The following is a 27974-nucleotide window of genomic DNA, read 5'->3' on the forward strand; positions in this document are numbered from 1 at the left end:
CCATGTGCTAGAACCCATTCAACAGTTCCCAACTCCAAACAGTTGTAGCACCCTGTCACAAATGACAAATCTAATCTTTGCTTTCCCCACCCTTTTTTTAAACACCCAAAGTTCTTGTTGGATGTTTTTATTGATGTATGCATCATTTCCATCCTCTATCATCCTTCCTACTGCTTCCAAAGTCTCATTATCAATCTTGCTACACCGAATAGCTGTCTCTCCTTTTCTCTCCTCTTCACTCCTTTGTCTTGTCTTGTGGTTCCTACACATTGCAGCATGTACTGAATACTGCATTCCATTCTGGTCTCCCTGCGATAGAAAAGATGTTCTGAAACTTGAAAGGATTCAGGAAAGATTTGCAATGATATTGCCAGGGTTGGAGGGTTTGAGCTTGAGGGAGAGGCTGAATAGGCTGGGGCTGTTTTCCTTGGAGTGTTGGAGGCTGATAGGTGACCTTAGAGGTTTATAAAATCATGTGGGGGCATGGATATGGTAAATAGTCCAGGTCTTTTCCTCAGTGTAAGGGAATCCAAAATTAGAGGACATGGGTTTAGGATGAGTGAGGAAAGATTTAAAAGGGAGCTAAAGGGCAACTTCTTCATGCAGAGGGTGCTGCATGTATGGAATGAGCTGCCAGAAGAAGAGGTGGAGGCTGATACAATTTCAACATTTAAAAGTTATCTGGATGGGTATAACAATAGGAAGGATTTAGAATGATATGGACCAAAGGCTGGCAAATAGGACAAGATTATTTTAGCATTTGGTTGACATGGTCGAATTGGACTGAAAGGTTTGTTTCTGTGCTGTACATCTTTGACTCTCTGTACTGAATATTCTAATAGTGATTTTAGAAAATGTTAGTGTTGATTTTATTGGCCAAATGGCCACCTCTGTGCTGTTATGTTTCTATAGAAAATAAAATTGCGTTTTGCTAAACAGGCATCAAACAATGACATTTAAAATCTATTATGTGAACTTATCATTTTTCATAGAGTTTTAACTTGAAAAAGGATGTAATTTGGTTTATTTTCTAGCTGGTGTTTGCTCTTGTTTGTTTCCACCAGTCCACAATATGACCTGCCATTAATATTGTTTAAAAATCTCACAGCATCAGGTTATCGTCAAACAAGTTTATTTTGGAAGCAGCAGCTTTTGGAATGCTGCTCCTTCATAAGGTAGTTATCTATAACTTGGTGTTCTGTGATTTTTAACTTTGTCCACCCCAGTCTAACACTGGCTCCTCCACATCATTTTAATATTGTTAGAAGTTCTGCTTTTGATGTTACTGTGTGGGATAAGGTTATTGCTGGTGGAGAACTTTGAATACCAAAAAGACACGTGGATTTATCTTGAATTAGGCTGAATTAAATTGGGAGTTTGCTGACAGACGTGGAATTCTATTCCAAGAAGCTGTGACGTTTGGAAAAACACAAGAGCAACAAGAGAGGAGAAAAGCCTATTCCACAAAAGACTTGCTTCGTCGGTGCACGTTTCAGTTGATTAATCAACTGAACTTGTTAAATCAGTGATGTTCCTCACAGGTACTGTAAACGAAATGTCGCACTGTGCAGTAATGCTTGTGTGAAACGATCCAGAAGGTCTGATTTCACGAGTGTATCGTTTCTGAGTGCAGCTCTTGCTGCAGGTCTGTGATAAACCAGAACTGATTTGGCCACTGATACCTAATCCTCCCATTGTCCTTCTGTTACTTCTGGGTTGATGGCGGTCACCACAGCTGCTGATTCATCTTGCTGATTTGCCAGTGGATGACCTGTTGTGGAACTGTGACTTTTGTTATTTTTTTTTCTCTCTCGCTGCAGCTGAACTGTGGCTGTTGCCAAGGTAACATGTGATGGTGCTGAATTAATACAGAGACTGCCTCCATTCACTGGTTAAGTACAATGTGTTGGCAACCTGTTGTCAAGTATGTATTCCACCCCTTCCTTAGCTGTTTTCTCTATCACTGCTCCTCCTGCAAATTAGCCTGGGCAGCAATTAATTAGTGTCTCACTTTGGCTATTGACCAGAATGAAAGGCAGGAAATGGGGGAGTCGTGGTGAAAATTGATCTTTACGTATGGTGAAGATGGAAAAATCCAAACAGTTCATTCTTCACATTCTCTATCTTCGCGGTCTTGGACTGTGAAGGCTTAGAGATCACCTGCATTGTCCTGCCAGTGCCCTGGCTGGTCAGTCCACTAGGCACAGAGCAGGAGTCCTTGTACGGGACCAAATCCCTCATCCCTTTCTTAATGTTGAACTAAATGCTACAAATTTTACTTTTTCAGTGAGCTTTGGTTTCCCCTCAGCAGGTTCAATTTGGTAGTCACTGAAATAGCAGCTGAACCTTTTTCAACCATTTAAATCATTACTCATTTTAACGCAACATAGCGTTGATGAATCCCCGATGCCAAGGTTTGGTGGATCCTAGCCATTTTTTGTTATTTTCGAAAGTGCCCATACTACGTTTTCATGTGAGATTTGAACTGATTAGTGTAATCGATGACACCTTTTGGTGTATTCAACCAAGTCTTGCTCCTCTTGCATATCTCCTGTCCACTGAGGGGACACACAGTGTAATGGGGAAACCGCCTGTGTCAGTGTCCACATTGTGCAAAGATAACATGAACCTACATCTGTCCCATTCATTTCTGTAGGCAGCCCAGGGTTTATTGGCTATCCCAAATTCTCGAATTAAGAGTCAACCGTATTGCTGTGGGTCTGGCGTCACATGTAGACCAGACCAGGAAAGGATGGCAGATTCCTATCCCACAAGGACGATACTGAACCAGAGGGCTTTTTAAACAGCAACTTGATAGTGGTTGCCATTTATGCTAGCTTTTTTTTTAAGATTGAGTTCAAATTTTGCCACTCTGCATGGTGGGATTAGAGTCCCTGTCCCCAGAGCACTGGCCGAGGGCTCTGGATTACTAGATGTAAGTGAGTACTGCAGATTAGAGTCAAGAGTGTGGTGCTGGAACAGCACAGCAGATTGGGCAGAATCCAAGGAGCAGGAAAATTGACATTTTGGGCAAAAGCCCTTCATCAGGAACTGGATTATCAGTCCAGTAACATTATCCTATGTAACTGTCTCTCTTCAGTGGTGGCACTTGGGTCCCATATTCTATGTAGATGTGGATGTTTTTCTTTCCTAAAGCTATGAATTGTCAGTCGATGTAGCGGAAAAGTATATTTCTGTTCACAAAAGCAAAATGCTGCAGCTGCTGGATGGAGAGCATCGCTTTTTTTCTCATGTGCAGACATATTTCAGTTAACAGCACTCCTAATGTGTCAGACCAAGATTCCCTTGATGTCAGTAATGGTGCTGTAGGGGAGAAATCAAAAGCTAACATGAACGTCAGCAGAGAAAGGAACAAAATCTTTCAACAAACTGGCTGAAATATTGTAGACTCAGTGCATCACTGTAAATCTGCAGCCTCCCCAACTCATGTTAGCAACATTGGATGTTTATTGCTCACAAATGCCCTTTAGAAGTCCCACACAAACGTATCAGGATGTTGCTTCACAAGTCTTGTCAGATGAATTTCACAAACAGTCTGCTATCGCGTGTATTTCTTATTTACTGTAACCAATAAAGTCTATCTTTTCAAATAATATTAACATGAAATTTGTTATGTTGTCTGTTGAGATGTGAGTTGCTCTTAATAGTAGCTCCTGTGGCCGTAATCCCAAGAGCTAATGCTTTGCTGGTACTGGTTTACATCCAGTCATGGTAGCTGGTGGAATTCAATACTAAACTAATCTGAAGTATAAAACTAGACTCAGTAATGTTGACCAAAGTAAATTTTAATTATTGTAAAAACCCCCCTGGTTCATATGATGGGATATGCCATCCTTGTCTGATCTGTCAAATGAACAATTCCAGATACACAGACATGTGATTGACCCTTGATTCTTAATGGCTGATGTGTTCAAAAAGCAACAGATGTCAGCGGCACTTACACCTTTTTCACAACATGCTCACTGTTGAGTCAAGTTTGCTTGGTCATCACTGGAGCTGCTTGACTGATTAGACTAATGTTGATGACGCCACCAGTTTTTGCTTCCCTTCTCTTCCCCCAATACCAAAATACCTGAGAGGGGCTGGGTGTTGTTTGCTTGACGAGAGGGTGCTGTACCTGTCAGCATGAGCTGCTTCAACCAAAGGTGATTTCCAGTTCCTCGTCCTGTCTGAAACTGGGGCAGAAGTGATCCGAAAGGCATTCCAGGGTTTGGATCCTAGGAATATTCAGCGATCGACATGAAAGTTATTTTCAGTTGTCTGTACAGTACAGGCAGCACTGAAGGTAGAAATCTGAACGCAGTTCCCTACTCCCAAATGGAATTTGGAATGGGCCTGAGAATCTTTGGAATGCAGGCTGGCCCTTTCTCCAAATAATCCTTAAACAAAAAAGACCCCAGACAGTTTGAAGTTCTAATGCACTGTTCTCCATGCCAGGAAATTTAGGCTGTGGTAAGTAGGTAGAGGTGCACTCGGGTGTAACCTTGGTTCATATTCCATTACTATTGTCCAAGTTGCAACACTAATGTGTGGAATTAATAGCTTAGCCCACAGAAGGACCCACCAGTTTGATTTGGGTGCCTTTTGAAGGGAATCCCAATAAAGCATGTAGACTTTAGGAGGGCTCAGAAGAAAATTCTAAGAGCAAAACTTGAATATTGGTGATTACATTTCAGTGAAGTTTATGTTTTGAGCTAACTAAGATATTTTGTGAGAATATCAATGAGAATTTTGGAATAAGAAGGTTGCTGATCTGGTTGGCAAATCAATTCTGATCAAAATTGCTGTGGTGCATACACTCATTAATGCTGAATGACAATTTCCAGACTTTGTTTAAATTTTAAACCAGGCAGGTTGGTTGGTCAAGGCGTCCTCATGAATGATGAATCCTCAATTGGCTGTCACCCATTTTGAGTTGGAAGTAGGCACAATGTGTGAACGTGTTCATTCTGTCTGCAGAGAACAGGGCCCTGTGTACTACACATTGGCATCACAGTATGACACTATGTTCAATCCGAACGTGAGGAGTCACACTGACAGCCATTATCCAGCAAATGGTGTCCATTTGCAAAATAGCATTTCATGTTGGGCACCAGTTTCAAATTTTGCAAGCTGATTGGATATGGTCAGTAACTTGTTGTGAACTGTCACGGGGATATACTGTTTGATACCATCCGCCAATATTTTGTGTTGTATGATCTACACATCAGGCATAACACCAGCACTGAAATTCATATATCACATTACCTATTTGTATATTCAACCTTTGAAGGATGGCACGAGAGAGAGAGAGATTTTATGTTGGAGTAAACAGTACTTCAGTTAAATTCCAAATTTAATTGTTTGTTAAGCTTGAAGCCAACATCTGGTTAATGGTGAACACCACTTGAGCTGCCACTGTTCTGCATCACAACAGCGAGGGAGCAGCATGATTCACTTGATGCTCAACACTGGATCATGCCACATGATGTAGATACTTTCTAATCAACCTGACTCTGACGTGCTGTGACAGATCACCTGGAGATCTTCAACCTGGACACTGCTACCACTTCACCATTACAGCATCCTCTGGATATTCACAGCCACAAGGTACTGACCGTACCCAGATGGCCTGCGCTTGCAAATCCCACAGGTGCCCAACATTAAATGTAATTCAACAATAGGACAGCATTTGCTGGATAATCCTGAGCACACGAAATAATTACACTGAGAACCAATTTAGGATTGCTTTAACATTTGACCAAAATGTGCCCAATTGTTTTCCCATAATACTGAACATTTTCTTTTTGTTTTGAAGAATGCTCAGTTTGTTGGCTCGAAAGAATAAATGGACCAGAAGTAGTACTGAATTGCCATTTGATTAGCTGTCCACATGCTGGTTTATGTTAGTTTTGCTGGCCTGTATTGCCCAAGACTCCTCCTAATTTAACTCCTTTCCTTCTACTTTATTGATGCTTCTATTTTATTAATCCTTCTATTTTATTAATGCTCTGCTGGCAAATACTCAGTCTAGCTCCTTATCTACTGTGTTTTCAGCATACTATTTTTGTTATAAATAGCTGGAGAATGCAGCCAGCATCTTTAGAATTTTTTGTGGCTTAATGAGGGGTCAAGTTGGAGGTGAATGTCAAGGAAATTTGCAAGGTCAGCACTCTGGTTCCGAGTCAGTGAAGTACATTGACGTGTGGAATGTGGTGTTGGAGCCAAGAAAATTGCTTTTTGAGAAGTCTTTTTCTTTATCTGGCATTCATCCACATCCCCAAGTGTTGCGTGCCACATGCACAACTGTTAGGATATTTCATACATCAAGATGAATCCTCCTCTTTGAAAAAGCTCCCATCAGTTAAAACTTTTTTAATGTACTAAAGTGGTGGGTGGTCCTTTGTTAGCTATATCTGGAGGACCTGAGAGTTTTCTAGTAACATTGAATTATTTCACAACAGCCTCGAACTCCGTATACTATGTACGGGGGGATATGTGCAAAGAGACATCCTGGTATCTCAGTTGCAAGCAGTTTATAAATCATACAAGTGGAATTTCATTCACAAACGCATATTCTTGCACTTGAATTCAGTCTTAAAAATTGCAATGACAGATAAGAAACTGCTTGATTGAAACACAGACACAGACACAGATTCAAGTTCTGCAGCTTTATATTAATTAACTATGACCCAGGCTTTATTCATTGTAAACAAAGTACTTCGTGCTTAAATTTGCTTTTTGCACCAGTTCTATCATGCTGTGTTTGGAATTTAACTGAACTATTGTTTACTCCATCGTAAAATCTCGCTCTCACTCTCTCGCTGTCGCGCTCTCGCTCTCGTGCCATCCTTCAAAGACTGAATTCAACTGAGTTTTCTGGTACTAGGGATAAAATCTCATTGCCCTCCTGCTAACAGGTGTGGTGATCCTGATCCTTGTCTCTAACTAGAACCGAATACAGTCAGTATTTGGGATGCAGTCTGTTAAACGTCTCCAGTAGGGAACATTGCCAAGTTTTGACAGATTTCAGCAATGTAGTCACCTTAATTGAATCTGTTGTGGCTTTTATTTCCAATGTACTTGAATTTATATTAATGAAATGCTGCAGCAGTAAATAACAATCTGATGTAATTGTTAAATTTTGACAAATTCAGTTCAATTAATCAGGATTTAGTGACCAAAATATTTTTTTTCTCTTAAATGTAAAACTAATGAACTTATTTTAACCCAGCAATCTAAGCCTTCAGATTGACCACAAACCATCAATGCACAATAAGGGCTGTTAATTTTAAAAATGAAAAATCAGTAGATTAAAAACATGCACTCTAAATGCACTCAGTTTTCTCACCATGCATGTATGTTGAACAGAAATTATTTTTTGTAGTTTTATAATGGAAAGCTTAATGTTCTTGATTTAACTTTCTGCTTCTCAAACAATTTAGCCTGGGCAACAAACAATGCCTCATCAATGAACTCTTCCCTGTATTAAAAAAAATCCAATAAAAGGTGGTGGACTAGATAGCTTAAATATTCATACATCCAATCTGTGGATGTCAATGAAGTCTATAGCATTCAGACTTATTGAAGTTTGATTTGGAGATGCCAGTGTTGATCTGGGGGGGGACAAAGTTTTAAAAATCACACAACACCAGGTTATAGTCCAACAGGTTAAATTGGAAGCACTAGCTTTCATGAACCACGTGATGAAGGAGCAGCGCTCCAAAAGCCAGTGCTTCCAAATAAACCTGTTGGACTATAACCTGGGGGTGTGTGATTTTTAATTTTGAAGTTTATTAGTGGGTTGACAGCTGAGATTAGGAAATCTTAAAAGTATTTTTGCAGATTTAAAGTTTTTTTTTAAAAAAAGGTAAAATCCATATATCTCGTTTTTTTTTGAAAAAGAAATGCATGTGCTGCATAACATGCATCGATTTGACCTGACTCCAAATATTAGAGGGATTTGGTAGCCAGACAGTAGTGGGGTCCAGCATTCTCTCCTGGTGTTTGGGAATTAAATCTGCAACTACTTGCAGTAGCAGTTTTGAGCAATGTCATTCACACACAAAAAGTCTCACATTCATTTGTTTGGTCGTTTGTTCTGTTTATATGTAAATGCAGAGTTTCATTTAGAGGAATAATCACCTAATTAGTCAACAAAAGGTAAATGACCAGAGTCCTACAGAACCATAGAGCTGCTGTCTCATTTGATGACTGGTTTAACCTGAGGGTCACCACACCTCCAGTGAGGGGAGACATTGAGATGGAGAGCCGTTTCCAGTAATCCCGATGTGTAATGGGCATGTAGAAGAGGCTTTGAGGCTCCAATACCTCTCACTGACTCTGTGTTCTCCTGAATGCATGACCTTTTTTTTCCCCCTAATTTGCAATATTACTTCAGAAAAACAGAGACATTCTCAAGGTTAAAAGGATTGCAGGTTGATGTTTGATCTTGTTGGTAAAGTTGTGGCATCCAAGGTAGCCCATCAAACCAGACCAGAGGCAGTATGATTCAGATGCTACTTTCATGTTGACCCTTTGAAGGTTGATGATAATCTCCAAAGGATAATATTTATCCGCAGTGTGCCCAGAGAATGGTCTTGGCTCTCGGATAACCGCATCAAGAAAAACTATCACGTGCATCGCTTCAGAACTCCTCACTTAGCTTCCATCAGTTTGTGCCTGAACACAGTAGACTTGCAAATAGTGAATTTGCATTTACACATTGAAGCAACTGCAGTATTTCAGCTCAAAGCTTATCTGAAGTCCTTTTCTTCAAGAGAGAATTGGCCTGCTGATTTTAACCTCTCAGTCTTTTCATTTAAGCCACTAGATAGAGATGCCATGATGCATTTGGAAAATGCACTCAACGAATGCAGATCTGATGTAGGGATGGAGCTGTTAATGTAAAAGTGATTGTACAGTCAAAGTGGGCACAGAGTAATCTCTAATTTAAGTCACCTAATTTTTATGAAAATGGATTACTTGAATAGTTGAGTTTTCTACATTGAATTTGCCAAGGACAGTTTTATTTTTAAGTAAATTAGTAAGACTTGATTTGCTGTAAAGCCTGGCAAATCATGCAATTGCAAAGATCAAAGCACCCTGAAAAGGCCTGAAACCCAGTACGCTTTTCCTTTAAAGACACGTGATCAGCAGCCCACACATGGTTCCTCTCTCTTCTCATATGTCCCCTCACCTGATTACTGAAGCTGCCAGTGTGTTGTGTTGCAGCACCATTTCTTAATGGAGGAAAGTAGTCTAGCAGCAATTGGATTTCTTGCACCAGGTGTGAAAAGATTGACTTCAAAGTGAGCTTCTACTTCTTTTCATGTTTTCCACTTTGGATTGACATGACGTTTTTGTTGAGCGTCCCATGGCGACCATTCCACTTTTTAAAAAAAAACAAGAAAATCGAGCACTCCCTTGTTAATAACTGATTGAATGATACAACAAACTTTCAGATTTTCAGACATTTACCATTTTTTGTCATTTACATAAATGATTTGGATGTGAGCATAAGAGGTACAAGTTAGTAAGTTTGCAGGTGACACCAAAATTGGAGGTGTAGTGGACAGCGAAGAAAGTTACCTCCGATTACAAGAGGATCTTGACCAGATGGGCCAATGGGCTGAGAAGTGGCAGATGGAGTTTAATTCAGATAAATGTGAGGTGCTGCATTTTGGGAAAGCAAATCTCAGCAGGACGCATACACTTAATGGTAAGGTTCTAGGGAGTGTTGCTGAACAAAGAGACCTTGGAGTGCAGGTTCATAGCTCCTTGAAAGTGGACTGTCAGGTAGATAGGATAGTGAAGAAGGCATTTGGTATGCTTTCTTTTATTGGTTAGAGTATTGAGTACAGGAGTTGGGAGGTCATGTTGCAGCTATACAGGGCATTGGTTAGGCCACTGTTGGAATATTGCGTGCAATTCTGGTCTCCTTCCTATCGGAAAGATGTTGTGAAACCTGAAAGGGTTCAGAAAAGATTTACAGTGATGTTGCCAAGGCTGGAGGATCTGAGCTACAGGGAGAGGCTGAACAGGCTGGGGCTGTTTTCCCTGGAGCATCAGAGGTTGAGGGGTGACCTTATAGAGGTTTACAAAATTATGAGGGGCATGGAAAGGACAAATAGACAGAGTCTTTTCCCTGTGGTGGGGGAGTCTAGAACTAGAGGGCATAGGTGAGTGGGGGAAAAAAAAATAAAAAAGAGTTAAGGGGCAACTTTTTCACACAGAGGGTGGTACAAGTATGGAATGAGCTGCCACAGGAAGTGGTGGACACTGGTACAATTACAACATTTAAGAGGTATTTGGATGGGTATATGAATAGGGAGGATTTGGAGGGATATGGCCCTGGTGCTGGCAGTTGGGACTAGATTGGATTGGGATATCTGGTCCGCGTGGACGGGTTAGACCGAAGGGTCTGTTTCCATGCTGTACATCTCTATGACTCTGACTCTAAAGACTGTATTGGCAACTTACACCACTGAACAGAATGTCCATCTTTTTACTTCAGAACAACCACAGAAACACAATTTGCGGCATTGCACTGATCTTTTAAGTAGCCATTTTAAGTCTTCCAAAATCGGTCCAAAGTGATTCTCAGCATCCGAGGATTTATTTCTGTTACTTTTCTCGGCTTAAATTTGTAACTTGGCCAACAGTCCTTTGCAGGATATCCTACCATTGGCAGATGCTGGGTGAATCTTTCAGCCTTGTTTTATGCATTTGACCTTATGCAATTTAAACAGGAGCTTCCAAAGACACTTTAGTCGGCTCATACATATTCTCGTACTTGCTCAGCTCAATCTATTGCCCTGCAACTCCTCCACACTCAGCCTGGAAGAACAACCCGTATGCCAATAATATTTGATGATAATTTTGTAAATTCTGTAATTTTGATCTTCTTCACAACTGCCTCTTTTTTTTCTTTTATTCCTCATGGTATGGTGAGCCATATATCCAGGTAGCAGTGTTGAGATTTTTAACACTTGCCCAGGTCGTTTGAGGCTGGCTTTTTGACTACCAGATTCACAGCTGCCTTCAGCATTACCTGCAAATGTGTATACTTTTCACCACCTTTTCTAGAAAGAAAATCTAGGCCTGTTTTTACTCTTTAACAATTCCATCATCAGGCTGACTTCAGCACAGGTTCACATGACATCTTTGCCCACTTCATAGTTCCCTAATTTAAAGACTCCAAACATTGTTGAAACTTTCATATACTTATTGAGCTACAAACATTATAAGAGTCATTAATGGAATATTTTAAAGCAAAAGTTGCCTGTACAGATTTTGTATTTGGTAGTTTGTTGTTTGCCTTTTGTTGGTTGGTGGGGCGGGGGGAGGGAAGAGTTGGTATTCAGATGTGGGAATTTGAGACAATATTTCAGAAGTTCCCTTTTAATGTAGAAATGTAAGTTATACACCTGCAAGCATTTGGAACTGATAGCAGTCACTAATAAGGGTGCTACTTGACAGTATTCCCAGTTTAACTCTGGAGTCTGCCCTGGCAATTCCTTCAAGTAAAGAATCTACTTACACCCAGCTTTCAATTCCCTATGGAAGTGAGGCTGCCTACCATTGAGAGTACCAGGGTAATTTGGGCCAGGTACTAATAGCGGGGAAAGGTTTTGGAAAGGACAAGCCTGATTTTTGCCTTCATGCTTTGGTGATTGCAGAGGAAATAGTCCATATTCACAAAATAAAACTTGGATTTTATTATCTGAAAATGTACATGAATCACTAGGGCTCTCTTTCCCTAAAGAAAATGTAGAATGAAATGTGAACACATTTACATACAGTGTCAGATGGTCATGGGAATGATAATTGAATGTGTCATAATGAAAAATGAGTCTTGGTTGGAAATGTGTAATTACATGGCGTGGGGTCAGGTACTGGAACAGTACAATGCCACAAGCAGAATTCTGAGCTCCCTGGGCATTGGCTCCTGTGTTTATGAATAACTCCTGCACTGCCTCTGTGCTGCCAGTTTCACCGTTGCACTTTCAGGCTGGTTTTCTGCTGATTTAAAACCGTGAAACTTGCTGAGTTTGTTTCTTCAAAAAACATTTTTTTGTTTTGCTCCATAATTGAGCTCTGGTCAGAAAATGGACAGCAAATCTGTTTTGAAAAAACAAACAACAAACTGCAGATGCTGGAAATTTGAAACAAAACCAGAAATTGCTTGAGAAACTCAGTAGTCTGGCAGCATCTAGAGAGAAAGCAGACTCTACCTTTTGGGTCTGATTGAGGGGACCCGAGGAGTTGACTCTGCTTTCTCTCCACATTTGCTGCCGAAGCTGCTGAGTTTCTACAGCAACTTGTTTTTACCCAATTATCGGCGTTTGGATCTATTCACCAAGAATGGGAGGATCCAGTGATGGGTTACAGGTTTCAAAACACAGGATAGCAACATAATATTTGTCCCTATTATGATTTATTTATTTTCCTTATCTTTGCCTGCTTTTGATCCATTTTTCTTTTCCTCTCTCCCCTACTTCTCCATTCCATTGCCTCTTTGCTCCCCTTTTACCACCTCTCTGCATAGGAGGCTAAAAATATTCAGAATTATTTTGTGGGGTGTGCACTTTGACTAGACCCACATTTACTACCGATTTCATCCGGAAGGTGTGATGAGCTGTCATTTTGAATCACTGCAACCATGTCATGTCAGTACACCCACAGCACTCTCTGGTTTCCCTTGGGAGCAAATTTTCAAAGGAATGCGAAGGAGAAGGATTTTCTGTACTGAAACTAAGCATCTTTGTTTTCTTTTTATAACTTGTATCTGAATCTGAAGGTTCAAGCCTGAAAATGTGTTGCTGGATAAGCGCAGCAGGTCAGGCAGCATCCAAAGAGCAGGAGAATCGACGTTTAGGGCATGAGCCCTTCTTCAGGAATGAGGAAAGTGTGTCCAGCACCTTCCTCATGCTGCCTGACCTGCGCTTTTCCAGCAACACATTTTCAGCTCTGATCTCCAGCATCTGCAGTCCTCAATTTCTCCTTGAAGGTTCAAGCCTGGTAAACTAGTCCAACAATTTCTTAAATTCTTTTTTTTGTTTTTAACTTTGTTCTGTTGGACTTTGGTTTAGGGAAGGTTATTCTTCGCACTGTTGCCTCATTGATGGAAGTAACTGAATCTGAACATAGCCGTTTGCAAGCAGTGTGTCAAGGGCATATGGAAATTAACAAGAGCCATTGATTTGAACTGTGAGGTATACACTTAACCTGTAGAGGGTTTCTTTCCAACTCTCAGCCATCTCCTGTCCTGCTGGAGAGGAACCCTGTATTTGGTGTCCTTGTTTTTCTAAGCTATATCTGCTTTGATATTACCAATGGGAGGAGCATCCTTAATATTGTTGAGGGATGCTGGAGTAGTTATACACTTGATTTTACTGAGAAAAGACCAATGGAAGACCACATTTTTGTACTGAGAGGAGATTATCATTTCTTGTGAATTGTCCTGATGAGTACAAGAGAAAAGCTTTGACAAAAAAATGCCTTTCTTTCAGTGGCGCTGTAACAGCAAACTAAGGTTTAGCAAAAATTTTTAATCTTTCCTGCATTAATCTCCTCTGGTTCTGCGGCATAGCCCTGGTTATTTTAAAACCAGACCAGACCTAGCGTTCCATAATGACTCTGGTCGTGGTTACTGATGCTTTCCCAAGATCATTCAAGTAGGAAAGGGCAGCCAATTAGCATGTTGACCTGTACTACAGAGATCCCTCTCTGGCACAAACCAGCTTGCAGCTACTTGATCTAATTTTCTAGTTTTGAGTTATTTTGATCCTAACCTGGTGCTACTACCAGACAAGTCACATTCCAGAAAAAAATCTGGTTTCTTAGTTTTTTGTTAATTAACATGGTGGTCTGTCACTGAAACATAAGCACACCAAGCTGTAGATTTAGTTTTAATAATAAAACAAGTTTATTATGCAAAAACAAAGAAAACAAACCAAGCTGTCCACATATAAAGCAGCTTAAAAGATTTCAACAGCCAGCAAAACAAAATCCTATCAATCTCCAGCACGATCACTATTTGGTAAATGAAAATCCAGAGATTTTTATTTCCTGTCAGATCTGAAGATGGTTTTTGCAGTGAAAAGCAATTAAACCATTTTCCTTTGACTTGCATGGACTTGAAACTTTCTAATCTTTGAATAACCCATGAAGATTTCGAACCAAACACTGCAGTTTTGTATATTTTCACAAATTTAAACCCCTGTACTGAGGTAACTCATCATCAACTGCTCTGAACAAACTCCTTTTTCTCAAAAAAAACTATTCTTCCATCTAACTTCAGTCAGGTGTATTTTAATCTCCTCAAAGACTTCCATCTCTGGGTGCTTCTAAGCTAAAATTGATCCTTGATTCCTCTAAAGCCAAAAGCAAGCTGATGTCTCTTGATGTTCTCTCTTTCCTGTCATAAATCCACACAATATAATCAAACTTCCATGACCGTACCAAGGCTGTTCAGAAGTTGTCCTCTGACACATACTAATTTTAAAATCATAGTTCCAGCAAGACTCAGCATATTTAATTATTAGACACTGTCTCAAAAAAAAGACCAACCCCCATATGCCACTAGTTTGAAATCTGAATTCTTCACGAAAAAAAACATTCAAGGTGAAGAGGGCTGCCTGAGATGTCGAACAGGGCCCATGTGAGCCTCCAAATCCTGCTCCTGAAAGGGAGTGACTGTGCCAAAAAACAGCATTAAAACTCAAGTAGACAATCACCGCACATCCAGCCACAAGTCCAATTTAGTTCCAATCTGCCCTCGAGTCTGGTTCACTGCTTCCAATGTCTTTGTCTTCATCTCAAATTTTGCATGGGAGTTCTCAACATGAAGGTGAACTCAGCTCTCCTTAATATCAAATAGCTTTTTTATTTTTGAGGTGACCAAGCTATAGTTCGACAATGCTGTTCTCTTCTTTGTCGGTCTCTTGAGATCAAGGATGATTTCACACAAGGCCATACTAGACATTGGACCTGAAAATCAGGACTTAACATACTTGCATGCTGGGAAAGTTTGTAGCCATTCTGCTAGGCTACTATGTTACCTGGAATGGTCATAAGATTTGTTCATAATAAATCAAATAAAACTTGATTTATATTTTACTATAAAGGTACATTTGAGGCCTAAATCAATATTAATGGAACTATGCTGCTTTCTTTCTCAAAACATTATTCATTTGTTTCAAATTGGGTAGGTTGGGTAGACAAGTTGTCAAGACAGTCACTGCTTATTAGGGTGATTTTGAGCAGGTCAGACCTTGGTTGCATGGCTGTAAGCAGTGACTTCAGCCATCAAGGTATTGTTGGTTCTGATACACCGCAATAGTTTGGTACTCGTGCGATCTTACGTTAAAAGAGAATCATGCAATAGCTCTGCCACTTGAACTAATGGGGCCAGAATCAAGTTATAGCCAATACAGATAAGGAAAGTTTGTGTTCTACAAATGACAGTCTAAATTCTTCAATCTCATTAAAGCCAATTCGTGTTAAAGAAACACATGTTACAGCAGAACTGACCATAAATATGGTTGCTCGCTGTTGTCAGATTGGGTCCTCTATGATTTTTAAAACTGGATAGGAATAGAATTGTAGTATTAGTGATTTGATGACCATCTCACACCCATTAAGATACTTTAAAACTAAAGTCACAAAGGGGGAAAAATCGCCGAGTCATGATATCTGAAATCTGTAACCTTATCACATGGTTGGATAAATACATTAAATAGGTAACTGATAATGTGCGCCCTGTGTGAATGTGTTACCTATGACATTTGAAATGGTTTATTATTATTATTATTATTATTATTATTATTATTCATTTAGCTCCCTCCTCCTGTGGGAAGGATTCTGGAGTGTACAAGTCTTGCATTCTAACTGTTGAATTTCAAGTTATCTTTTCCCCAATCCCAGTTACCTCCACCCTTGACAAAATAAAAACTACTCAATGTAATCAATTTCATTGTTTTGAGCTGGATGAGATGACATCTTGCAAAATGTCCATTTACAGAGGAGGAAGTGCTAGATGTCTTGAAATACATAAATGTGGATAAATCCCCAGGACTTGGTCAGGAAACTAAGGAAGTGACTGCTGGGCCTCTTGCTGAGATATTTGTATCATTGATAGTCACATGTGAGGTGCCAGAAGACTGGAGGTTGCCTAACGTGGTGCCACTGTTTAAGAAGGGTGGTAAGGACAAACCAGGGAACTATAGACCAGTGAGCCTAACGTCGGTAATGGGCAAGTTGTGGAGGGAATCCTGAGGGACAGGATGTACATGTATTTGGAAAGGCGAGGCTGATTAGGAATAGTCAACATGGCTTTGTGCATGGGAAATCGTGTCTCTCAAACTTGATTGAGTTTTTTGAGGAAGTAACAAAGAGGATTGATGAGGGCAGAGCAGTAGATGTAATCTATATGGACTTCAGTAAGGCGTTCGACATGGTTCCCCATAGGAGACTGATTAGCAAGGTTAAATCTCACAGATAGAACTAGCCATTTGGTTACAGAAATCTGTCAAAGGTGGAAGACAGAGGGTGGTGGTGGAGGGTTGGATTTCAGACTGGAGGCCTGTGACCATTGGAGTGCCACAAGGATCAGTGCTGGGCCCTCTACTTTTTGTCATTTACATAAATGATTTGGATGCGAGCATAAGAGATACAGTTAGTAAGTTTGCAGATGACCCCAAAATTGGAGGTGTAGTGGACAGCGAAGAGAGTTATCTCCGATTACAACAGGATCTTGACCAGATGGGCCAGTGGACAGAGAAGTGGCAGATGAAGTTTAATTCAGATAAATATGAGGTGCTGCATTTTGGGAAAGCAAACCTTAGCAGGACTTATACACCTCAATGGTAAGGTCCTATGGAGTGTTGCTGAACAAAGAGACCTTGGAGTGCAAGTTCATAGCTCTTGAAAGTGGAGTCGCAGGTAGATAGGATAGTGAAGAAGGCGTTTGGTATGCTTTCCTTTATTGGTCAGAGTATTGAGTACAGGAGTTGGGAGGTCATGTTGTGGCTGTACAGGGCATTGGTTAGGCCACTTTTGGAATATTGCATGCAGTTCTGGTCTCCTTCCTATCAGAAAGATGTTGTGAAACTTGAAAGGGTTCAGAAAAGATTGACAAGGATGTTGCCAGGGTTGGAGGATTTGAGCTACAGGGAGATGCTGAACAGGCTGGGGCTTTTTTCCCTGAAGCGTCTGAGGCTGAGGGGTGACCTTATAGAGGTTTATAAAATTGATGGGCATGGATAGGATAAATAGACAAAGTCTTTTCCCTGGGGTGTGGGAGTCCAGAACTAGAGGGCATAGGTTTAGGGTGAGAGCGGAAAGATTTAAAAGAGACCTAAGGGGCAACTTTTTCACGCAGAGGGTGGTACGTGTATGGAATGAGCTGCCAGAGGAAGTGGTGGAGGCTGGTACAATTGCAACATTTAAGAGGCATTTGGATGGGTATATGAATAGGAAGGGTTTGGAGGGATATGGTCCAGGTCCTTGCAAGTGAGACTAGATTAGGTTGGGATACCTGGTCAGCATGGACGGGTTGGACCGAAGGGTCTGTTTACATGCTGAACATCTCTATGACTCTGTGAATGCATATTATTTGTAGTCTGACATATCTGCTCTCTATTCTAAACAAGAAGCCTCCATACTGTAAATTGTGCACTCAGTGTGCTGTTAACAACAGGTTTGAGTCATTCAGAGGGTGGTGGGATGGGTAGAGGTGATGATCTGTTGCTAAGAGCTAGAAGGTTGAACAGGTTCTGACAATAAAAGGAACAGAACAATTTAATGAATTGCACAGGAATAGCTGAATGTCTCCTTTTGTGAAACCTGGAAATTCAATAGTGAAATGGAGAACATTTGCTGTAAACTTGGACTCGTATTGCAGATTTTGTCAGAAGGGGCATTGAACCAATCTGAGCGGGGCAAAACCAGGGATTGGGGTGTTGGAAAAAAATACAAATTTAATTCTTGCAGCTAATTGATTGTGGAGACTTTAAACGGTAGTTGCCTTTTTGTCAGGGAGGATATTTTTAAAGAAACATTTATCAGGTGAGTCTTTGTGAAAGTAGTGCATAGCTGTGGCATTAGAGGTCAGATTGGATTCCTTATCTTGAGTTAACAAATCTTTACTGGACCAGTGGGAATTCCCCTCTTCTGAAGAGCAGGGAGGGGAAGCTGTTTGATTTGTGTTTTAATTGCCATGCAATGACGACTTGTGTATTGTGGTTGAGGACTACATCAGGCTTGATGCTGCGTAGTCTCATAGATCCCTGATGCTCACTGGAGAGGCTGATTCTTAAGAATACAAGAGAATGTGGAGTGAAGCCCCATTCATGGTCCCACACTCCCCCAACATTACACCCCATGCACACGCACCCGAACCCATCACTTCTTCCACTCTCCCTTCCGCTCTCCATACCTAAGCCCACATTCCCCTGCTACAAAGGGAGGAGAGCATGCAACAAGAAATGGTTAAAAGATTTGTTTTTGCTTGAAATAAGTGCCCTTAGTTGACATGTAATCATTTGTTATTAATCGATATTTAGGTGTAAATTGTGCTGAAATACAGAAGTTGCTCTTGTTATTTCCTCTAAACCTAAGGATCGACTTGCCTTGTTTGGATCTTGCCCACTTTCATTCGTCACTCCAAATGTTGCGATTATCTTTATTCAAAATGGCCAGTTAGCCATCAATACATCCGTGGTAGCCATGTAGTTTTCCAGCCCCTCACCGAGTATTGATCCCTCAACCAACCCCTAACAGGACAGATTGACCGGTCCTTCATTCCATTACTACTGTTTGCACAGCTTTGCATTAGCAAATTGACTGCCACATTTGTCCCATAAACTGACTCAACATCAAAAGTGATGAGGGGTTTTGGAAATTATTCAATACTTAATTCCTCATTGCAAAGGAATATAGAAAAGGATAATAATGTTCTGAGCCACCAGTGTGGTAGTGATATCCCCTTTGGGCTAAATGGGCACTTTTCTGATCTATGAAACTACTGCAATTCATTCACAAAATTTTCTAACCTGTGGCTATGACACTGTCTTCAAACTGGAGTTGGTGACGCGGATCCCACACAATCCTTCAATGTTAGTTTGTGAATTCATCGATCATGTAAAGATATTCCTAAAATGGCTAACTGGAATTTTTAATTATTTCAATGTATTATCAACTTTATCTCTGAAGATTTCACTAACTGATTGGACTGGTCATTAGCTTTTGAGAGTTCCGTATTGTGGTAAATATTCAGTGCATGGGGGAAAAACTGATTCAAAGCTGAAAGCTGTTTGCTATGGTTTTAAATGTGGTCTTCACATTACTTTTATGTAGACTGAGCGCATCAGTAATAACATGGCTTTTACTTTAATCTACTGGGAATCAGAAGTCAAACACACTAAAAAATATATTAATGAACCATGAAACTGTTGTCATGAATTTAAGCTGTAATTTGTTATATTTTTAAAATGAAATCTTTTGTTACATCTTAAATACATATGAAATCAGATTTGTGAAGTTAACCTGCAAAAGTATGCTAAAGAATACACATTGGGCTAATTGCATTCATGATTGAGGCTTATTCTAATGAGCTGGGTTGAAATGCTGTATGTTGTGTATCTTGACAGCTTTATTTGTATAATAGATTGCAGAAGCAGTGTTTAGACACCCACACACTGCTACAGTTGCATGCCACGTGTGATCATAACACTGAATTTGTTTTCATTTCTTGCTGTAACCTGGACACTACACCATTCAAGACAGACTGTTATCTTAGCAGAAGAGTTTTTTGAACTTTGTTCTTCTTCTACATCCCTGCTTGAATTGTGGATCTTCTGCAAAGATTGTTGCATGTTATTTTAATTATTGAGGCATCAGCATATTTTTAATTTGATGCAAGTACTACAAGGATGTAACCTTAGTACTGTGAGTGCATTTGTCATATCTCGATGCAGACAGCTTACATGGCTTATCTCACTGCATTGGGGAGCATGTTATCTTTGGCAAGCAGGAATTGGCAAGAATTGCCTTGTTACAGGCCTGCCTGTGGTCAGAGTAGAGTCTGCTGTCAAGAAATCCCTGGGCCGAACACATCTGGATATGCTCAACAGTGAGCTGCTAACACGCTCAGCTGCTTTGTAATCCAGCTCGGCTCAGCAAGCACGTCCAAAACTTCCCAATCCTCGCTTCACAAATTGGGCAAAATAACACGGCACTGGAGATCCTGAGATGTCTTGACAATGGGCACTGAGGAAAACTTGTCCATGTGTTGCACTGGTGCTATAAAGGAAACACAGGTATTTCATGGAGATGAATAGTCACTGATCATTCAGTTTTTTTTCCATGCAATAGTCTTAACATCAGTAAAGTAATTTCTGATATTCGCTTCCTAATTTTTGAAGTAAAACGAAGCAGCTAGTTGTTGGACCATGAGAAATTGTATTTTACAAATACCCCTTTCTTTGAAGATATTCATGTATTGTCCTTTTGTTTGTTTATTGTTCAAACTTAGTGCTCCTCTTTACTTGCTGCTGCTTTGAAAGGATCTATTAGAGCAGTCAATAAGTTATCATCTGAAGCAAATGGTGCACTTATAACTCATCAGGTTGGATTTGAGCCTTATTCCAGCCTATACACTCGACATCCTTTCCAAAATGTAGTGAATTGCCAATTTATCTGATGCTGTCAGGTATGCTACATCAGAAGTAGGAATACTATAGGTTGGGGGGAGGCGGGGGTGGAGGGAATGCATGGTGAGGGATAGAAGGTGGTCAAAATAAAACTATTGCTATCTTTGGAAAAGACCAATGAATCGTCCATATCCAAGGACTTATCTTCCACATTGGTGAAAGGACATCTCTATCAGGTCCACCCAATTCCACTTTTCTGTTGGCTCTCCACCCCCTTCACTGACGTTGTGCTCTCTCCCTGGCTCTTTTCATTGTGAAAAGGAAGCTGTTCTTTTTGCCAGTCCCCTCTCTTTCCAAATCAACTACTGCCACCTCCAGGTGTCACCAACACCATTTTTTTTTCATTGCGTGTTCTTCCTTCCCTGTATTCTGGAAAGGCCCCTGCTTAGTCACCCTTGCTTCTAGATTTTCATCACACAACTAACATAAGTGCACTGTGCCCTTTCTTATCCACTGACTCCATTGACTAGGGCCTCCTGATGAAGGGCTTGTGTCCAACACGTCGATTCTCCTGCTCCTTGATAGACGATGAGTTTTATGTTTCCAATTTGGTTATCGTGGTGGGAGAAGGTGAGGACTGCGGATGCTGGAGTACCAGAGTTGAAAAATGGGGTGCTGGATAAACACAGCAGGCCAGGCCATCTGAGGAGCAGGAGAATTGACATTTCAGGCATAAGCCCTTCTTCAGGAATGATGCTTCCTGGCCTGTTGTGTTTTTCCAGCACCATTTTTCAACTTTTGATTATCATGGTGGTCAGTTACTGAATGTAGACCACATGGATCTGTCGATATGCTTTTAGCAAAAGAACACAAGTTTATTACGTGGAAGAAAGGGGTTTTAAAAAAAAGGCTATTCATAAAAGAAGATTGAGAAAGATCTTGCAGAAACAGCAAAAGGAAAGATTGTCCTTTTTAAAATCCTATTAATATTCTTTCTAGCCACTTTACTCTGTGATGTATCAGGCCTTGTCAGTTCAGGTACACGTTGTATAACAAGGTCACCTTTGTCATGTGGACTGCGAAAGACCAAGAAGGTCCTTAACTGTCTTCTCGTTAACAACTGGAGGTGGATCGTGTTGTTCATATCCCACTAACTAATCTGTTTGAAAAAGGGTTTGTGAAGCCAAACAAAACATACAGAATGCTGGATGCATACAGGCTAAGCCTGTCCAATTCTCATATTTCAGGTTAGAAGATGAATCCATACCCAGATTTATTAACGTACGTGCTCTGTCTTCGGATGCTAACTAGCCTGTGTACTTCCAGCATTTTCGTTTGGTTTTTGTTTACTTAACCTTCTGAAATTATATGATCCTCTTTTGGTTTTTGATCATGAAATGGATGAGAGTTATGCTGATTGTCATGTGGAGAAAAAAACAATTCAGGAGGCCTGGCAGAAACAATTTGCCTGTGAGATGCTACAATTTTGGAATTCCCGTGGAGAGAGTTGGCAGTTCCAGTCTCTTGAAATGTGTTCACTGCAACTAATTTTGTCTCAATGTTTTAAAAGCAATATTTTGTCATATACCCTGTCGACTAACAATACTTCATCTGCTTGATTCCCAATAGTAAGACTTCTGTATGATGACGACAATCTACACTTCATCAATATCTGTATTCACATGAGCTCCTTAAAACAAAACAGAACAGCATGTCTCTGATATCAGTGTGGCTCTGTGTCAGCCACTGGAAATTGTTCACTAGGAGTTTTCTTTTAACAGGAGGCTTAAAATTATTGGGTTAGTTAAGCTGCTATTTTGAGCTAAGATTAGGCCAGACAATGAGTGACTTTAGTCAATGACACCGTAAACAAATAGTTCAATACCTAATCTCTGGAAGGCATGTGTAGCTTCATTATCCACTGATGTAGCAAGACAAAGATTTCATTGGATCATGGGAACCAATGACAGAAAATTAATTGAATTATTCATTCCTAGAAAGATAGTGTCCATCGTCAGCTTTGCTCCTTTCATGGACTGATCTTTACTCTCGTCTGGAGACTAGTACAGCTTTGCTGATATCCCCATTTTTATTCCTGAAGAAGCCACTTTAACCAGGGAGGGCTCTGAGATTCCAACTGATCAACCCAGTATAACTGTACACTTTTTTTTAAACGAGACTCTGAAGCCTATTTCCATATGACATGAGATAAACGCCAACAATTCACGAGCTCACTCTGCATTTGAAGTTTCACTGGTCAATGTCTCGAACGTTGGTTAGTTCAAATAAGCAGCGAATCAGAATTGATTGGGAGCTTGTGGAGTGTTCAAATGAGCCATGTCAGCTATCTTGTGTGTCTAATCTTGGCCATGCAGCAATGCTGCGTATCCCTGAAGAAAAAGAAGAAAGGGTGTAGATCAAAAGGCAGGGAAAAAAAAATTAGACCAGTTGGGATAATTCACATTTTGATTACTTGGGTTTGGCAAAAGATGAAGTAACTTTTTTTTAAACCTGGTGTCTGACAGCAGGGCTTATCCTGAGAAATGTGTTTATGGGCCGCAGATGGAGTTATTTCTTAGATACGCTGCCTTGACGGATTGCTTTCCTAGGTAATAAGTTCTTCTAATTTAGGATGCAGGTTTTTACCTCAGTATGTCATCTTGAGAGCCTGCAATGATTAATCACTATGTCTTTGATGTTACACAAGAGGCAGGAATTGGGACTTGTCAGGAGTGTTATTACATTCGGGAATTTGGGTGTTGTGAACGATAGAGGTGGCCAAGATGTAGCTTGACATTTGTCGAGGCCCATGGTTGCCATGGGAACACCGTTTTTAATTTTTCTTCACTGCAGATAAATAAATCTGAGTTGTATGGTGTTTAATCTAAATGAGGGGTTCTGACGCCTTAAAATCTGAGCGTAAAACTCATCTAGCTTAACCTTAAAACCCTGCAGTTTACAACCTTGGTTTCTGTTCCCTGTGGTGTGTTTGTGTGGGGGTGGTTTGATTGGGTTTCTTTGTCATTGCTGCTGCTGCTTAACCCTTGCATGTCCATGATGCAGCCACGAGGACTGAGCACTTAGTGATGCTGGAGAGTTTCTGTGCAGCAGCACAAGCCACAGTTGTGATCTTTGCTCTGACTGCCAGCTAAAGACTAGAATAAATCTTGCCGCCTCTTTTATAAATGTAGAGCAAGAGTGGACATTCAGAACCTCGTTTGTCTGCTTCTGCCATTTAATAAGATCATGACTTTTCTGATTTATAACCTCAAATCTACATTCCTGTCCACACCTAGTAACCTTTCTTATCAAGGGTTTGATTTATCAATGCGATGATTTCAAAATGTTGTCTTTTCACCTGTTCAAGCACTCCATTACCTTATACTTAACCATAATTGGGCATAATAGTTGTAGATTATATGCAAGACTTTAAAAATACGTTTTATAAAATCTCAGCCTTCTGTGGACACTCTACCTCTTGGGGAAAATCAATTGTATTGTCTTTTAATCTAATTTCACTGTAGGGAAACACTTTGTCGAAGTGTAAAGGATGCTTCCCGTTTCATTGTCTGACTGGCATTCCAAGCTATTCTCCGATTAATAGAATTTTCTTTTTCGAAAAGCTTGATAAGTTTTTTTTTATTTTGATGTTATCTGGTCTGCATGGACAAGTTGGACCAAAGGGTGTGTTTCTGTGCTGTATATCCATGACTGTAAGTTAAAACAACTCGATCAACATCTTTCCTTGGCCTTTGGATATGAAAATCTAGTTCTCCATCACCTGAGATGCAGATGTATTTGCAGTATTAGACACTGATCCTGTTTACCCTCTTACTAACTGTGGCATTAACTGTAGTGTCACCAAGGGGGTCATTTGACATCTGGGAAGAGCAGGTGGAAATGAAAACTAAATTAGTTGCTGACCCTGGAGACCTGTGCCTCTTTAAGAGTTTTTGGGTTTTGCCACCCACGTGAAAAAATAAAAAGTTTGGATTATGAGCAAGTGGGTGTATGCCAACAACCTTTTGCTTGAAAGCAACTGCACACCGAGTGCAGAAGGATTGATCAGGTCTCCTCAACAGTACTTCCTGTCATTCTTAGATTGAGTGTTTGCATGCCAGTGAAATGGTTGCAGATTTTGGGAAATGATGAAAGAGGTGATGTGGGAAGAGTGAGACAGTGTGCTTAAGACTGGTTCAATTCTGTTCTGAGACACATGCTTGAGCCTTTGAGGAACACTGCTTTTGCTGTCAAGAATGAGAAACTCTACTTGCCTTGGCTCCACACGCACACACACACTCGCTCTGTGTCTCTCTCGCTCTCTCCCTCTCTCTCGCTCTGTGTGGCTCTCCCTCTGTCGCGCTCTGTCTCTTCCCACCACACACACACACACACACACACACACACACACACACACACACACACTAAGTATTCTGTGACTGACTATTGGTGCAGGGAAGATAGTACATTTTCGCATGTCCTTGACTTGCCTTGAAATCTCTAGTAATTAGAGGAGCTTTATATTTTCAATTTTTAAAAATTTCCATTCCATGCCTCAATGGCAACCTCTTCTTTGAATGCAGTGGTGTAGCTCTGAACAGAAATAAAATGTCCCAGAGAGCTGATTGGAGAAACTCAAAGTCAGGAAGCCTGCAATAGAGAGAGAAAAAAGTTTTCAGGTCTGTGATTTATCATCAGAGCTGAAAAATTTCAGAACTCTAATAGGTTTTAGGAAGTGGAGAGAGTTTGGGAGCAAACCCATTATTGCCCCAGGTCCTGCTTGTTGGGACCTGATGTATCCCACCCAAGACAGGGACGGGTAGCCTTTGTGTCTTGAGGAGTTCTTTGCAGACTGTATTCCAAAGGGTGGCTGAGTGATTAGCATTGCAGTCCCACAATGCCAGGTACCCAGGTTCTTATCTAGCATTAGGTGACTGTGTGTGGAGTTTGCACATTCTCCCCATGTCTGCATTAGTTTCTGCCAGACTTTGATTTCCTCCCACATTTCAAAGATGTGCAGGTTAGGTGGATTGGCCAAGCTAAATTTCCCTGTAGTGTCCCAGGATGTGCAGGTAGATTGACTGTGGTAAAAGCAGGTTACAGGCATAGGTTTTGTTGGGGGAGTGGAGGGTGGATCTGGGTGGTATGCTCTTTAGAGGATCAGTACAGATTAACAGGCTGAATGGCTTTTTTTCCGCACTGTAGTGATTCTATGACTCAAAGCTGTATTCAAAAGTTGTGATCGAAGATGTACAGAGACTGATGCTAAGTCGTGAAACAATCATGAAAGTTGCAAGCATTTAAACAACTGTTAAGTGTTAAGAAGCTGGCCATTAGATTCCACTTAGAACAAATCTGGTTTTTGAACCATCTGCTCCTCAACAAAACTATCAACAAGACAAACTATTGCTGATGTGTTGCATCAATTTAAACTGGACTTCAATTTGTTCTCCTATTCCAGTGACTTTTGTTTTAAGCGTGTATAATGGCGGAACTAAGGAAAGCAGTAAGAGGTTAATTTTAAATCAGAACTGCTTCATTATCTTTTTACAAGGAGTTGCTCACTTCAGTTGTATGCAGCCCAATGTAAGAAAGGCTGTATGCAACAGGAGGCCAAATTGCAGCTGCCTTCACATGTAATGTTCAGTCAACCTTCTGTTCCATGTGTCTGACTTAGGTCACCATCTGTGTTGACTCATTTCCTGGAAGATGAGAAATTCCACTGTTAAACTGTGTCCACATCGAAACAGCAGCACCCAAAAAATTGTATCTAGACACACCACTAACTCCAAAACAAGCAAGCCAAGTCTATTGTGGCATTAACCCTTTTTTTAAAATCAGAAACAGCAAATAGTATTACATCCACCAACTCTAACATGGATCAAAAGCTGATTTCTAAAGTTTTTGATTTGGATGATTGACAGCGCTTTTAATGTTTTTAAAAACATTTTCATCTAACGCCTGCTCTATCCTGAAGGCTACCTTTAGATAGTAACTGCAATCTTGATCCGAGTCCCTTGTCCAATGCTAAAGAATGAAGATATCTATACGTGCACTCACACACCATATTTCAAGGTTAAATTTCTTTGCTGACTTGGAAAAGCTGGTTTGAAGGCATTACTAACTCCATCAGTGTGAGAGATTAGTAGAACCGTGTTACAGTGTCAGTTCCTGCTTCCAGCACCTTGAGCTGTCTCATTAACCTGTCTCATGGACCAGCTTCTCACTAGCTCAAACCGACTCATTTGACCTCAGCAATGTTAGTATTGAGAAGTCGTAAAGTGTGGCGCTGGAAAAGCATAGCAGCTCAGGCAGCATCAGAGGAGCAGGAAAGTCGACGTTTTGGGCATAAGCCCATTGTCATCCTGACTTTGACTCTCCAGTATTTGCAGTCCTCCTGTACTGAGAAATGCCAGCTTAGCATCTTGAAGATTCCTTGGAGTCTGGTTAAACCTTGTGGGGGCATAAGGTCAGAAGGGCGTGTCTTTATTTTCATTTCTATTTCCATTCATATATCCAAGATGTAAGATATTGGTCTCTTCTGTGGATTACATGTGGAGCAGGTTTTGTATTTGATAAATGACTATTTTTGAGACTGCAATGTTTCATACAATTAAGTCCACCTTCCTTGTTCCTAACCTGTGAACTTTTTGGAATCTTTTCTCTCTTTTTTAAAACCTTATTGACGTTTATGAAAGACTTTAGATGAATATTTTTCTTTCAAGTTTGAAGGATGTTTAAGCCAGAAACGTAGACATAATTTCAAGTCACTATAACTAATATTTTCATTTATTTTGCCATGTCTCAGAAGTTAATATTTTTAAAACTAGTGTCACCTGGTGCAGGTGGGATGCGTGTGGCCTCCAAATAGCATCATCTGGTAAGTTATTGCTCCATTTGTACCAGCACTGTGGCCACCATCACCTTTGGAGCCCTTGGCTGGGATGCTGGGGTACTGTTGCCATCTATTCCAGTTATTAACATTTTAAATAGTGGTCTGGTGACATGAATAGGTTTTGATCAGGCTGGTAAAGTAACCTTTCCATTCAAAGTCTTGTCCTCATTTGCCATGCCTCTGATCTCGCCATTTGAATGATCATGTTCCACCATTTCACTACCTTCAGCACAATGCCTTCACCAGGCTCATCTTCCCGTCCCCTATCAGGAAGCCAAAGGTACAGTTCCCGCTGGTACCCTGGTCCACTCCTCCATCACCAACTGCACCCCAGGCCCAAGTGCAGTTTTTTTATTCATTTGTGGGACATGGGTGTCACTGGCTAGGTCAACATTTATTGTCCATCCCTAGTTGCCCTTGAG

General features: G+C 40.6%; 1 protein-coding gene across 3 annotated transcripts in view; it reads left to right on the plus strand.

Annotated features, from left to right (window-relative positions):
- cadm1a (cell adhesion molecule 1a) overlaps positions 1–27974 on the plus strand; it is a 408277-nt gene that overhangs the window by 45261 nt on the left and 335042 nt on the right. The gene's annotated exons all lie outside the window — the stretch shown is intronic.

Source organism: Hemiscyllium ocellatum, chromosome 29, assembly GCF_020745735.1.
Source record: "Hemiscyllium ocellatum isolate sHemOce1 chromosome 29, sHemOce1.pat.X.cur, whole genome shotgun sequence".
Lineage (NCBI taxonomy): Eukaryota > Metazoa > Chordata > Chondrichthyes > Orectolobiformes > Hemiscylliidae > Hemiscyllium > Hemiscyllium ocellatum.